Consider the following 16,210-nt stretch of genomic DNA (forward strand, 5'->3'; position numbering starts at 1 on the left):
AAAAAAAATTCTTTATGCATAAAATCAAAATTGATGAAAGTAGCTCTTTTGAAATAAAAACAAAATTCTTTATTCATCTATTTATGCATAAAATCAAAATTGATGAAAATAACTCTTTTGAATTAAAAATAAAATTCTTTATGCATCTATTTATGCATAAAATCAAAATTGATGAAAATAACACTTTTGGATTAAAATAAATTCTTTATGCATCTTTCCATGCATAAATCTAATTTTGTAGGAATTACACTTTTAGAATAAAAGAATTTCTCTTATGCATCTAATTTATGCATAAATTTTATTTATGATGAAAATCACACTTTTAATATTAAAAAAATATCTTTTATGCATGTGTTTATGCATACAAAATATTTATGATGAAAATCAATTTTTTAATATAAAGAATTTCTTTTATGCATCCATTTATGCATAAAAATTATTTATGATGAAAATAACACTTTTAATATATATGTATGTATATATATATATATATATATATACATATATATATATATGCATATATATATATATGTATATATATATATATATATATCTTTTATGCATATGGTAATGCATACAAATCATTTATGATGAAAATCACTCTTTTAATATAAAAGAATTTCTTGTATGCATACATTTATGCATAAAAATCATTTATGATGAGAATCACCCTTTTAATATAAAAAATATCTTTTATGCATGTGTTTATGCATACAAATCATTTATGATGAAAAAAACACTTTTATAATCAAAATAGCAATTTCAATATGCTTCCTTCTATGCAAAGAGTTTAATTCTAAAGAAAGTAACACTTTTTTAATAAAATATTTTTAGTATGCATTTTCTTATACCTAGGATGAAAATTAACACTTTAAGAATACATATACGATGGGAATTACTATTTTTGAATTAAAAAAAGTAAAACTTATTTTCCATAAATTTAGAAAACTTTGCCATAACCTCCTTCGTATGGATGACCATTTTTTAATTTTTAATTCTCTAAAATTAATTAAAAGTTCACCAGGAGTATTTAAATCATTCTAATGTAAACATTTTCTACTTATCAAAGAGAAACATTATAAAAAACTTGACTTTATCCATTAATCATTCATCTAGGATAAAGAATGGTTGGATTTACTAAAGAAGAGAGGGGAATGCCTTTTTCGAAATAGAAAAGAGAAGAATCTCCAACTTAAAAGGATAATTTAAGAGCTTTTCTTTGGCTTGATGGTTTGAATGATCTACTCTTGTTTGAAACAAGAGTGGCCACCAATATTTAGAAGAGGGAAGGTCAAAAACTAATGAATTATGAGGAAATTCACTGGTTTTTGGCACTTGGGAGAAGCAGGGTAATAGTGCAAAAAACACTATTTTGTTTCAACAAAGGGGGAGGCTTCTATTTTTAGGAAAAAGTGAGCCTCTAACCAAGCAAACTGATTCTAAAATTTTCCAGATCAGTTTGGTCAATTTTTGACCATTTTTAGTTCAGTTTAGCTCACTTTTTGAATCTAGTTGAATAGGAGAGAGGAGAGATAAAAATATCTCATTATTTGGGAGTTTAAAACTCTCCCACACAAGCGAAATAGGTGCCTTCTTCATGAGGGGAATTCCCCCATACTGAGGTGTCAAAAATGCATCATTTCTTCTAAATATCTCTCTTTTTTAACTATTAACCTTGTCCTCATCTTATGTGAGTATTTACTCATTTTTGGGAGATTTTCCTTTTATTCTCCATTTATCTCCTCCCTACATTTGGATGAATCTTATTGGTCCATAGGAACCTTAATTTAAAATTTTGGAAAAAATTCTTCCATTTATCTCCTCCCTACATTTGGATGCATCTTATTGGTCCCCATAGGAACCTTAATTTTAAATTTTGAAAAAATCTTGACTCCTAGGATAAGGCCTCTTGAACAGATTATACTTGATTTGTAATGCACCTTCTGAAAATCTTTTTGAACTTCTGTTTCGGGGGAACTTATTTTTATAAGAAGAGATATTTTTTCATCCAAAAATATTTAAAAACTAAATTACCACTTTCTAGAAGATTTTCTCTCTCTAGGACAAAACTGGTAGAAACAAGATCTTTTATATTTTTGAAGAGGGATTTGACTATAGCGGAAGATATTGGACATCCTGAGAGGCTGGGGGAGGAATCTTACATTCTACCCCACTTAAAAAACGCGAGATGTCCTCATCTCGCAAGTGGAGTATGATCTCTTTCGTCTTCTTCTACTTCTTCTTCAATCACTTCCAGCGTTACTGCCTTGGAAGTGGACGTCCGATTTGGGAACAACTCTCTTTGACTTCCCCTATTCTGAGGTGGAGGTCTTGCATTACTTTAGATTGAAACAGCAGGTTGGATAGAGAGTGTACCTCTGGGATTTCCTTGATTTTGGCGGATAGAACTCGAAGGAAGGGGCTAGAGTCTGGAATCTTGATCCCTGATTTTCCTGCCCTGAAAACCTTGATCCAAAAGGAGTTGGGCAATCCATACTGCGATGTCCAAATCCTTGACAGTTATAGCATTTCACTCTCTTGCTCAAGGGTGGAACTTCTGAAGTTGAATTCCAGGGGATTGAGTTTTGGAAAAAGGACATTTCTTCCATTTTGAAACTTCTTATATCCTGGGTTTGACCCTGATATCTCTTAGGCGGAGGAAGGTTGGAATCACCTTTTGGGAATAAAAACCTTTTGAAAGGTGATGGTGCTCCCTTTTGCGGGACTTTGATATCCAAGGCTTTGGCAAAATCCTGTGCCATCCGAATAGCTTTGGCCATGGAAATAGGTTTGGCATTCTTGACTAAAGTATCCAATGGCTCGTTCATTCCCCGAATGAACCTGGCCATCAGCTGCTCTTCATCGAATTGAGGGGAATATTTAAGGAGAAGGGCAAAATCCTGATGGTACTCTTCAATTGTCCGATTTTCCTGTTTTAGTTCCAAGAACTCATTCATCTTAGTTTTAAGAAAGCCTGGGGGACAAAACCTCTTTCTGAGGTAAGCCTTGAGATCAGTCCAAGTTTGGGTATTTCGGTCGAGACGGTTTGTCTCACAGTGGTTTCTCCATGCCACTCTAGCTGTCTCCACTATCTTCAGCCTTGCAAGAGCCATTTTGCTCTTCTCATTGTACCCCATGACATTGAAGTATTCTTCCATTAATTCTCCACAGCCTTGCCCAAGTTTTTCCCTTCACCCTTGAAAGGTCCAGGCTGCGAACTATGAAGAGTTTTATGAACATCCAGGTCAAGCTCTTCTTCATCGAGTTGGGGGTTAACATTTCTACCACGATGACCTGGATCCATGTTCCTATCAATACGAAAATTCTTGTTAAGTCCCTTTATTTATGATTCAATCCAATTTTTTATTCAACTGATTCCGGGGTTCTCTAAATAGGTCGGCTCTCCTCAGAATCAAGGGATAAAGATACTCATATAGAACGCATTATCAGTTAACAATTCATTCATATCTTTCACACAATAATGGTCCATCAGACATAAGGGATAAAGATACTCATATAGAACGCATTATCAGTTAACAATTCATTCAGAATATCTCATTCATATCTTTCACACAATAATGGTCCATCAGACTTTTTTTTTTCCATCTAAACAATCCTCCATGGGGATTTCAATTTTTTAGATTTTTAATTTATCATGCCTTAACTTGATCCAACGGACAAAAGTTAACAATAGCAATCTGCCAACACAATCCACTAATCTCATAGTAATTGGTTGAAGTCATTAACGTCATTCTTCTAGCTAAGAACATCATCACAGGGACTCATCCCATTCATCCTCATTGCGGTTTCGCTCAGCTTATTACATTTCAACCAATTTTTAGAGATCATCATTTTTCAATCAGAATCCAAACCAATTCATCAGTTCTCAACCAAAATTTAAAAATCATATCAACCACATTCAAATTCATCATCTCGATAGCATTAATGCTTATAATTTCAAGTCTTAGATTTACTCGTATATACTACCAGTAAAGAAATGCAGTACGGGTAGTCATGGTTCTTGGAACTATAAGGTAAATACCATCATGTCTAGGCCTCAAGCAAGTCAGGGATTCCATACAATTGGGGTACTTCCATCTGAAGACCCAATTACCAATTTACAAATTTCAGTTTGAATATTAAATTGTATGAATTTTATCACACAATTACATTCTTTTAGTGCTTCTTGATAAATTTTGGACATATTTGGCTTCTCGGTTGATCCTCATTAGCCAAATAGCTCTGATACCAATTGTAAGATCCTTGTCCCCACCGCGCAATAATTTCAGGGGTGCTAGCAGTGGAAGTAGCACCTCTTGCGTGGTCCAGGGTCCCACACTTGGGGCCTTGCCCACGGATATCTGGACAAGAGACTAATCCATCGGTTTTTTCCAAAACCGAACCCGAAAAAACTTCCTTTGCCCGGAAAGCACGGGAGATTCCACCAGGATAACTTTTCCCTAACGTAGTCAAAAGCCTTAACTAACTGAACTCATCAGACCGAACCCGTAAGTCCCATAATCAGATCAGGGAAAAAGATTGTACTTGGATCATAGAGACCAACGCTTTTTTCCTCATTGAGAGGCATAGCCGTTGATTCACTACAAGACAATGCTGCCATACACGCGTTTCATACACGCGATAAATTACGAATGCGTGTATGGTCGCGCTTGTATTTGAATAGAATCGGGCGCGTGTATTTTAGCATTTAAGTTCGCGTGTATGTTTGCATTTATCAACGCGTGTATAAACGCGTTTATATACACGCAGTAATACACGCATCTATACACGATAATATTCACGGGATAATACTCGCTATTATACACGGATAAATACACGCTACTATACACGGATTAATACACGCATGGCAGAGAAAAACTGAAGAAAAACTGAATTCCTTTACAAAATTAAAAACTATTTTCCTTAAACCATCTCATAGTACATTACAGTATACATCATTACACAATCCCACTACATGCATTTACAACAATGAAATATATTCAAAAATAAATCATGCATATGAGATGATAGAAATGTCATCAATTTAGAACATACAGTGACGGATTGGTTAGGGTTCGATCTCATCTTCAATAAGATCCATCCTTGCCAAACGATCAACATCAATATCCATTTGATCAATTGGTAAGGCTACGATTAAATTTATTCCACTATCGATATTTTGTACTCCATTGATAATGGTATCGATGTCCTGATCATCCTCATCAACATCACCATCATCCTCAATGGTAGGGTCATTCTCATGATCATGAGAAATGGCATGCTCATCCTCATTATCATGATCATCTCTTATTTCTTGATCATCGATCACAACATCTTCAATGGCATGTTCGACATCATCTTCATTGCGGCTTGTTACATCCTCCATATGCTCCATATCAGTGAATGTATTATACATCACTTTGGAACGTGGTGCAATAGGGATGACGTACCACCATTTGATGTCATGCACCATTGGTAGATAGATAACCTACTCAAATACACACAGTACAGTAATTAATTAGCATATCAAAAGTCAAGGGGTACGCGAGCTTAGATATATATGTACATGAAACACATTAGTAAAAAAATGCATACCTGCTCACATTGTTGGGGCAATACGAGCCTATCTTTCTTTGTTTGCCAGAACTTTGTAGAGTCAATAGTTACATATCCACTTGCATGGCGTTTTATCGTTGCATCAGGCCCTTTTTCCACCACGTTCATTTGCCATTTGACATCCAAAACATACACAAAGAAGCGACGAAAGTCAAGCCTAAATATGTCTTGGATTATGCCATAATAATCATCCATTTTTCCATTAGCTCCCTCAAAGCTACTAATGACACCGCAATCTTGTGTATTTCTCTTTTCATCAATTCTTTGTGTTCGAAAATGCTTGCCTTCACACCATATAGCATTGAACATAGTGCACTGGACCAAAATAGAAGCAATATTTGTGTAAGCAATGTGAATAAATATTAAAAGCAAATCACTTACAACTAATGCAAAACATTAGTTCTATGTACCTTTGACATGCATCCTCGTGCATACTCCCATTCTTCCGCCGTGATATGCAGCCCCTCGTCGCTCTCTGCTCTCTCCATTTCCTCATGCAACCAATCAACATGGATATCATTCGGAAGTGTTGCTAGATGCTTAGGGTACGCCTTCCGAGAGCCATGTTGCCTCCGAAAGAGAGCTCTTTCTGCTTGCCTTTTTGTCTTTGCATCCTCATATCTTGTAACCCATCTGCTCATCACATCACTATTAAGGATACAAGTGAAATTGAGATCATCAATCAATGTTCTGTCAATTACTTTACTCTGTCCTTTTCCTTGAGGCACAATAGAGGTCATCCTCAAGTCCTCTTCATTGCTCCATAGTCGTGGCAAAGAGCTGTCCACCTGACCAAGAAATTCTGAAATATATACAAGAGACTCTTGTATCAACCAACCCTCGGCCATGCTTCCTTCAGGCCTTGCACTTTGCCTCACAAAGTCTTTTAAGGTCTTCATGAAGCGCTCTAGGAAGAACATCCAGCGTGCATGCACAGTACCACATAAAGCAATTTCGTCCACTAAATGCACAATGAGATGTAGTTGACTTGTGAGAATGGTTCGCGGAAAAGTCTCCTCTACCAAACAAACCACCTCCACTGCCATAACACGCGCATCATCCAACGTGGCTGGATCAATTGCTTTGGAACTAACATATCTGAAAAATAAATAAATAGTACGTTATACCTCATGCACGTTCATTTTGCAAGGTATAATGAAGGGTGATCTGAGCATGGGTTTTACATACCTCACAAGCTCGCCCATCTTATAAATACATTTTTTCAAACTCTTATTTGCACAATGGTCGATGCTAGTAGGTAATATGAACTGCGCACATAAGAGCACATTTATGGTTTATGGCATTACAAAATTTAATTTCAACGTACGTACAAGACTTGGAAAACACTTACTTGCAGCATCTTGTGCCAATCGTGGGACTTCAACCCATATAGTTGCTCAACGCCTCTTTTCTTAGTGGTTGTAAAGGCTCCCTTCAATGATCTCATGCATCCAGTGGGAGTACGCAAAGTGGTGATGGCCTGCTTTACCTGCTTCTCCTCTTTCTTTGATATAATCCATGGTGCAGGCGGAAGACGAACGTGCCCACCCACCTCTCGTGGCCAAGCTTGACGCATACGTCCTGCGACCCGCAAGTCCTCACGTACGCTAACATTGTCTCGTTTACCAGTAATATGTTCCCAAATACCAGATCCCACATTCTTGAAGATGTGCATGGGATCAAGAAGATGGTTGATCTTAAGATGGGTCCAATATGGCAGCCGAAAAAAAATGGAGTACCTGCACAAGGGATTGCTCTATGTGACCTTTAATCCAATTAGAGACTACACAAAACAAGATTGAAAAAACATCACTATACCTGTTCATGCCATCTGGAGGAAGAATAGTTGTAGACTCCCAAATACGCTTCCAATCTTTTGCACGAAGTGTTTGTGGAGGAATGTTACTCTTACTAGCAACATATTTAGGATGATCTGAGGGGAGAAATCGATGATGATTATCGAATATAGTCTTACACAAACCATCAGCATACTCATGTACTAACGAAGGGCCACAAACAGGACATGCATGTTTACCCGATGTTTTCAAACCTGTTAAAATATAAATAAAAGTTAGAATAATAAAGTCAAACCGTCTAATTAATATATATAGCCAATAGTAATAGAGTAGGGAGGTAATTAGAATTCTTACCAGAACAATCGCTGTATCCTGGAAAGTCATGCATTGTCCACATCAACACTGCTTTTAAGTCGAAGTGTCGAGAGGAGGGAGGCCTACTAATGTCCACCACCGCAACACCTCTCCATAGTTCCTCCAACTCATCAATCAGTGGTTCAAGATAAACATCCATATGCTTGACTTTATGTTTCCCTGGAATTAGAAGGGATAACATAAGATGTCCCTTCTTGATCGCCATTGATGGTGGAAGGTTGTAATTCACCAACACAACTGGCCACACGCTGTATGCGGTGCTTTTGAAACCAAATGGATTCACTCCATCCATACCCAGGCCAAGTCTCAAGTTTCTGGGCTCTGTTTTAAAGCTGGGCCACTCATCTTCAATATGCTTCCAAGCAGGAGTGTCTGCGGGAATTCTCCACATGCCATCATCCGATCGATGTGAGGAATGCCATGACATGAGCTCTGCTATGGATTTGCACTTGAACATGTGTTTGATGCGAGGAATTATAGGAAAGTGTCGCAAGACTTTACGAGGTACATCAAAACTCTTCATATCTGTTCTGTACCTTGCTTCACCACAAGTGGGACAATGTAGAGCCTCCTTATGCGTCCCACGAAAGAGAATGCAATCATTGACGCATGCATGTATTTTATCATAATCCAGTCCTAAGAGATGTCACATAGCGCCTCGCTATGTCTCTTGAGGTGGGTAGTCTATTTTCCTTTGGAAGCATGTTTGATAATAGCCTGCATCCAATATCATCAATTATAATTAGTCTTAAATCCTAAACCTTAAACAACTAATTCAAATTTGTAAGTTAGAATGCTTACTTCAACAATGCGTTAAGACTTGCATTGCTCCATCCATAAACTGTTTGTATATTAAGTAGTTCAAGTGAAGCACGTAAAACTGAGAATGTGCACCCTTCAAACACCGGTGTCGATGAAGCCTTATAAAGATGCTCTTGTTCCATATCATCGTCGTCCATACCTTTGGGATCATCCTTAAAAAGATTCCGCACCATATCATCAAGCACCTCCTCTTCCACAACTTCGTGGGGTGCAGGGCTATTGTCATCCCTTTTCCACTCATCTCTGACAATAGATCCCGAAGCTCCAGCATCATCTCGTCGACGCTTTACGTGCTCTCGTCGCGCGTAGGGTACCATGTTAGGGTGTGGTACTGCATCCTGCTTCAATTTATCAAATTATATGTTACAACTCTATTAATTTAATTTGGATACCATGAGTCATTTGAATACCATCAATTTACATCTACTCACCTCTAAACCTGTTTGATTCCATTCTCCATACATGGAGATGTGATTCAAGGTAATTCGACGTGCTCGTACAATGCATCCTTGACATCGATTACACATACATTTGATCCGTTGTCCCAACCACACATCGCGATTACGATGACGCATTGTCTCATCTTTCCCAGAATTGCTTGAAGAGGTTGATGACATCCTGTGTACAAATCAGAAAACACAAAATCATTATATGTTTTTAATGAAAGCACAAAAATCGCGTGTATTGACGCGGCTATTTCCTAAAAATTGCGTGTATTAACGCGGCTACTTCCTAAAAATCGCGTGTATTAACGCGGGTAATTTCTGCAGAACGCGTGTATAAACGCAGCTAAAATATTATACACGTGAATATACACGCGATTATAAACGCGAATATAAACGCGACCGTATGTTTAAACTAAAAATAGCTCGCCTTCCCCAAATATAGATTTTGAACTAAGAAATCGACTCTGCATGCGTTTTCGCCTGTTTTCGCCTCTTCCAACAGCAAGGAGGGAGCAGAGAAAGGAGCACACACACGAGAGAAGGAGGGAGCAGAGAAGGAGCAGAGAAGACTCACTTTTTCAGAGGTGAGTCACTTTGTCCTGTGCCTTGTCTTTTTCGTCAGATTTGTTTATTTTGCTCTTTGCTCTTTGGGTTTGTCCTTTTGCACACGATTGGGTTACTGTATCCTGACAGGGGCGACAATGGTTGGTCCTTTTATAAGGACACTCTGTCTTTGTCGGGGGTCGGTCTTTTCGAAAAAAAATTTTCGCAGGTCGCGTGTAGAAACGCGTGTAAAAGCGCGTCTAACCTGTCTGCAGAGTCTGTTCACGCGCATATACACGCGTTTCTTGACACGTTTCTGGACGGGTGTATACACGCGTTTTTTGACGGGTGTATACACGCGTTTCTGCACGAGACTTCGGCGTTTCAGATTTCATGATTTGCAGGCAACACAACTGACTTGAATGATGATATTTGTGTGAGTCAAGAGACAGCCCATGATGTACATGAAGATGTTTGTTGCAGGTTCTTTATGGATATTCCAGGTTCTTCATCCGATCCATTTGCGTACAGCAATTGGCTGATGGAGATGCTGAATCATTTTGGGCTCCAACCTGGTCCGGTTGAGCTTACAGAGTATATGTATGCCCATCTCCCTCCTTCCCTGCCTGGTGTCTATACCCCTACCGCGAGTATCCAGGGCACTCCAGTGCCGTCTATTCCTCCGAGTCCGACGAGACGGCATGCAGCTTCTCCTCTTCCACGTCCACCGAGGAGACATACCTCGTCCCAGACACACTCACGTACACCCTCACAGCCACCTTCATGTGCTCCCTCAGAGCCACCGTCACGTCAGGGCTCACAGCCACCGTCACGTAGACAATCCCCCAGTCGTGACTCCACCCGCAGCAGTAGGAAGAGTGGGAGTGGAGGATGCGGCGGGTGCTTTGGTGGGGGAGGTGGGGGAGGTGGGGGAGGTAGTAGGGCACGCGGTGAGAGAGGAGATAGAGAGAAGAGTTAGAGGAGACAGTTCGGAAGAGGAGGAGATGAGAGAGATAGAGAGAGTGGTCTGCTATGATGTGACGGATAGGGGCGGGATAGTGATGGATGCGAGGGGGAGGGAGGTAATGGAGTACATGCGTGGGGTAGTATCAAACTCATATAGAAATTATTTTATTAAATTTAAAGATCAAAATAGCCGATTAGTTGGGGAGGTGATAGAGGCTGTACATAGTCGGTACCCCAATCCCCCACATGCTACATTCTCGGATGTATGGGGAAGGACGCGAATAAGGGAGATCTTAAGTAATAAAAGATCTCACCTTAAAAAACTCGCGTACGATGACCGGCTAAATGTAGCTGCGGGTGGCTATCCTGCCGAGAAACCTGCCACTGCGCACAAACGCGAGTGGAAGGAGGCAAAGAAACGAGCAGAGGGTGGCGTGAAGAGCAGGCAGCATGTGGAGGCATGACAGATCCAGATGGAGACCATTGGATCTTCGCATTTCGGATCTGGCCGCGTCGAGTCATGGGAGGCAGAGTTCGTAAGTATCCTGCCACTTTATTTGATTGTTTACTTAATTCATTGATTCTATGATTGTTTTAATCTTACAAATTGTGTTGATTATGATACAGCGACGGGTTACGGGGAGGAAGCCCACAACCCACGATACTGCGTATGCTCGCCGGCATAGCAGACGTGACACGTGGGCCATCTTCAGAGCCGAGGGACGTATTACGGACGCGCAGTTTGAGATGGCCATGAGACCATACGGTCGACAGGTACTTGAAAATTCGTAACGAATGGTTTTGGTTTATTGAATTGCATATATATATACTTATATACTATATATTACTTGAACAGGCACAAGCTGCTGATGATCCACCGGCCGCCGCTGCAGAGGGTGGACGTGAGCACTACTCCTCGGACATTCCGACCGATGTGAGCTCATCTGAGCATGGAGGGAGCACCGAGTCATCATCTGGGTCTGAGTAGTACTCAGACTTATAGTATCACATTCCATATTGAGGATGTGATTGTATATATTTTTTTGTAAACTCAAGCCATGGGCTACTTCGAGATATGGACTCCCTTGTATACATGTATGAAATTTTGATAGTAATATTGAATTGATTGATCGATAGTATTACATTCATGTCTGTCTTGAATCGTGTAATGACAATGTATGCATTCATGTCGTTCTTGTCTTAATCTCCCTCGTGCATATGTTCTTCGTGGATGGTCTAATGGGATGGTCTAATGCACAAAAAAAAAAACCAGAGAGTGCTATTGGGTGCTGGAATGCTGGAACAGTATTCAAGCACCAAATAGCACTCTCTGGGATTTTTTTTTTGCTCTCTGTTCGCGTGTATAAACGCGTCAGAACTGCTAAAACTCGCGTGTATCTACGCGGATACCTTGGAAAATACGCGTGTATTAATGCGTCAATACTGGTAATTACGCGTGTATAAGCGCATCTAAATTAAAGAAACGCGTGTATAGACGCAGATATAAACACGTCCGGGACATTTGAACTGAACAGGACGCGGCTATACACCCGTGTATAAGCGCATCTAAAATAAGAAAAAGCGTGTATAGCCGCATGTATCAACGCGTCTGTGAAAAAAACGCGGCTACACACCCGTGTATACGCGCGTCTGAGTGGTGCTATACACGCGCTTTTACATGCATGTCTCTGGCCGCGATGATACACACGCTGATACACCGGCCCGCTACTTTTTTTCACAAGTCATTTTTAGCGGCTAGGAGCGCGGGTATGAGCCCGATCCCTTGTAGTGATTCTTTTCAATAAAACAATTTTTGTCTGCGATTTACTTCATCTATCGAACTAAATAGAAATTGAGTCGATTTACGCATCCATCAGTCCAGCCTAACCCCATCCCCCAGTCCCATGGGTTAGCCAACCACTGTAGTGATGGGATCCAATTAGGAATTTGGTTAGGTTTTGTCCCGGGTACCAAGGAAAAGAGTTCACAGGCCTCCTAGCCGGATGTTCATGCAAACATAAAACTAGTCACACCACTTAAACACCCAATATGAAATTACCTTTTTCTCAGCATCATCAACTATCTTAAAACAATCCTTTAATGAAACCATTGTTTCATCACAATCCTCAAAATCTCTGGTTGAATCCTTATTTCCAATTATTCCTTCATCGTGTACTTATGGCATCATTGGCAACCAGAACGCTCACCACCTGTTCACACAGGGGCCTTTTCGATAGTTCCTAGCTCATAGTAACCAGCAATATATTCACATAACAAAATGGAATCTTCGTGGAAGGTCAGCAAGATCAACCAACAGATCCATATAAAAGAGTCATGGACTCATCCATTAAGGACCAGCAAGGTCAATCAACCAGATCCATGCCCGGTTTCACAAAACAACTCTTACTCCTTGATTCAATATCTTCCACGATGCACGTGTGGGTATCTTCGCGGTGCCCGAGAGCCCGAGCAACGTATGGTAAGCACCCTCTAGGATCCTTCGTAGGTCACCTAGCGCTTCACTCATAGGCCGCTTCCTTGGTCCCTCGTCCACCATACCGAAAGCTCACCATTTAAATCAAGGCTGGTCAAGACCTTGGCCGACCTTGCTACTACGCGAGACGTCCTCCATTGACTCTCCGTCACAGCAGTTGCAACTTTATCAGTTAGGTCTCTCCAGGACCTTAATCACAAGATGGTCAAAATGCTTCCCCAGCATTCTTGACATAAAACAGTCATTTACAAACAGGTCACAAATACAGTTCCTATAATGAACTCTCGTCTTTCCACATTATCCCTCATCAGTCCACATTACTTGTTCCACATTCCATTCATATGTGTACTCATTCTCATCCAATCACATCATTTTCCATCTCTTCACCTCATATTCATTCACATCACATATCATTTATTCACATCCCAATTCACATGTCATCACATCTCATCCATTCACTCATATCGACGTCACATCATTTCACATACACATTCGCATTCATTAATCCACCTACACATCCACAGTTGTACATCCACATCCATACATCCACTTCCACATCTGTATTCATACATACACATCCAACATCCATACATCCACATCCAAATTCATACATCCACATCCACATCCATACATCCACATCCATACATCCATTTCCACATCCACATCCACATCCATACATCCATTTTCACATCCTCATTCATACATCCATATCCACATCCACATCCATACATCCATTTCCACATCTACATTCATACATCCACATCCATACATCCATTTCCACATCCACATCCACATCCACATCCACATCCATAAATCCATTTCCACATCTACATCCACATCCATACATCCACATTCATATATCCATATCCACATCCACATCCACATCCATACATCCATTTCCACATATACATCCACATCCATACATCTATTTTCACATCCACATTCATACATCCACATCCACATCACACATCCATACATCCATTTTCACATCCATATCCACATCCACATTCATACATCCACATCCCTATTCACATTTATACATCCACATCCACATTCACATTCATACATCCACATCCACATTCACATTCATTCATCCACATCCACATTCACATTCATTCATCCACGCATCCATTTCCACATCCACATCCACATTCACATTCATACATCCACATCCACATCTACATCTACATTCATACATCCACACATCCGTTTTCATTTATCTGATTCATATCACTTCCATCCATCCATTTACATCTATCTGATTCTTATCACATCTCATCACATCTATTTATAGAATGTAAGAGAATTCTAATTTTTTGATAGAAAGATTATTTACACATCTAATTAGGCATAAAGACAACTTTAGTAGGAATAACACTTTTATAAAAATCCTTTTATGCATCTATTTAGGCATAAATTCAATTTTAAGAAAAATAACACTTTCGAATTAAAAATAAACCCTTTATGCATTTTACTATGCATAAACTCTATTTTAATGAGAATAACACTTTCAAAATAAAATCAATCGTTTATGCATCTATCTATGCATAAATTCAATTTCAATGAAAAAAATACTTTCAAAATAAAAATAAATCTTTTATGCATCTTTCTATGCATAAAATCAAATTTGATAAGAATAACTCTTTTGGATTAAAATTAAAATTCTTTATGCATCTTTCTATGCATAAAATCAAAATTGATGAAAATAACTCTTTTGAATTAAAAATAAAATTCTTTATGCATCTTTCTATGCATAAAATCAAAATTGTTAAGAATAACTCTTTTGGAATAAAAATAAAATTCTTTATGAATCTATTTATGCATAAAATCAAAATTGATGAAAATAACTCTTTTGAAATAAAAAAAAATTTATGCATCTATTCATGCATAAAATCAAAATTGATGAAAATAACTCTTTTGAAATAAAAATAAAATTCTTTATGCATCTATTTATGAATAAAATCAAAATTGATAAAAATAACTCTTTTGAATTAAAAATAAAATTCTTTATGCATCTATTTATGAATAAAATCAAAATTGATGAAAATACCACTTTGGATTAAAATAAATTCTTTATGCATCTTTCCATGCATAAATCCAATTTAGTAGGAACTACACTTTTAGAAAAAAAGAAATTCTCTTATGCATCTAATTTATGCATAAAATCCATTTATGATAAAAATCACACTTTTAATATTAAAAAAATATCTTTTATGCATATGTTTATTCATACAAATCATTTATGATAAAAATAACTCTTTTAATATAAAGAAATTCTTTTATGCATCCATTTATGCATAAAAATTATTTATGATGAAAATCACACTTTTAATATAAAAAAGTATCTTTTATACATATGTTTATGCATACAAATCATTTATGATGAAAATCACTCTCTTAATATAAAAGAATTTCTTTTATGCATCCATTTATGCATAAAAATCATTTATGATAAAAATCACACTTTTAATATAAAAAAAAATATCTTTTATGCATGCGTTTATGCATACAAATCATTTATGATGAAAAAAACACTTTTATAATAAAAATAACAATTTCAATATGCTTACTTCTATGCATAGAAATTAATTCTAAATAAAGTAACACTTTTTTAATAAAATATTTTTAGTATGCATTTTCTTATACCTAGGATGAAAATTAACACTTTAAGAATACATATACGATGGGAATTACTCTTCTTGAATTAAAAAAAAAGTAAAACTTATTGTTCATAATTTTAGAAAATTTTGCCATAACCTCCTTTGTATGGCTGACCATTTTTCAATTTTTAATTCTCTAAAATTAATTAGAAGTTCACCAAGATTATTTAAATCATTCTAATGTAAACATTTTCTACTTATCAAAGAGAAATATTATGAAAAACTTGATTTTATCCATTAATCATTCATCTAGAATAAAGAATGGTTGGATTTACTAAAGAAGAGAGTGGAATGCCTTTTTTCAATGAGGCATAACATCATAATTATTTTAGAGAAGACAAAAATCATAAAAAACCATAAAATGAAATAGAAAAGAGAAGAATCTCCAACTTACAAGGAGAATTTGAGAGCTTTACTTTGGCTTGATGGTTTGAGGGATCTACTCTTGTTTGAAACAAGAGTGGCCACCAATCTTTAGAAGAGGGAAGGTCA

Source organism: Cibotium barometz, chromosome 18 (assembly GCF_041138505.1).
Source record: "Cibotium barometz isolate CiBa-2024 chromosome 18, ASM4113850v1, whole genome shotgun sequence".
Classification (NCBI taxonomy): Eukaryota; Viridiplantae; Streptophyta; class Polypodiopsida; order Cyatheales; family Cibotiaceae; genus Cibotium; species Cibotium barometz.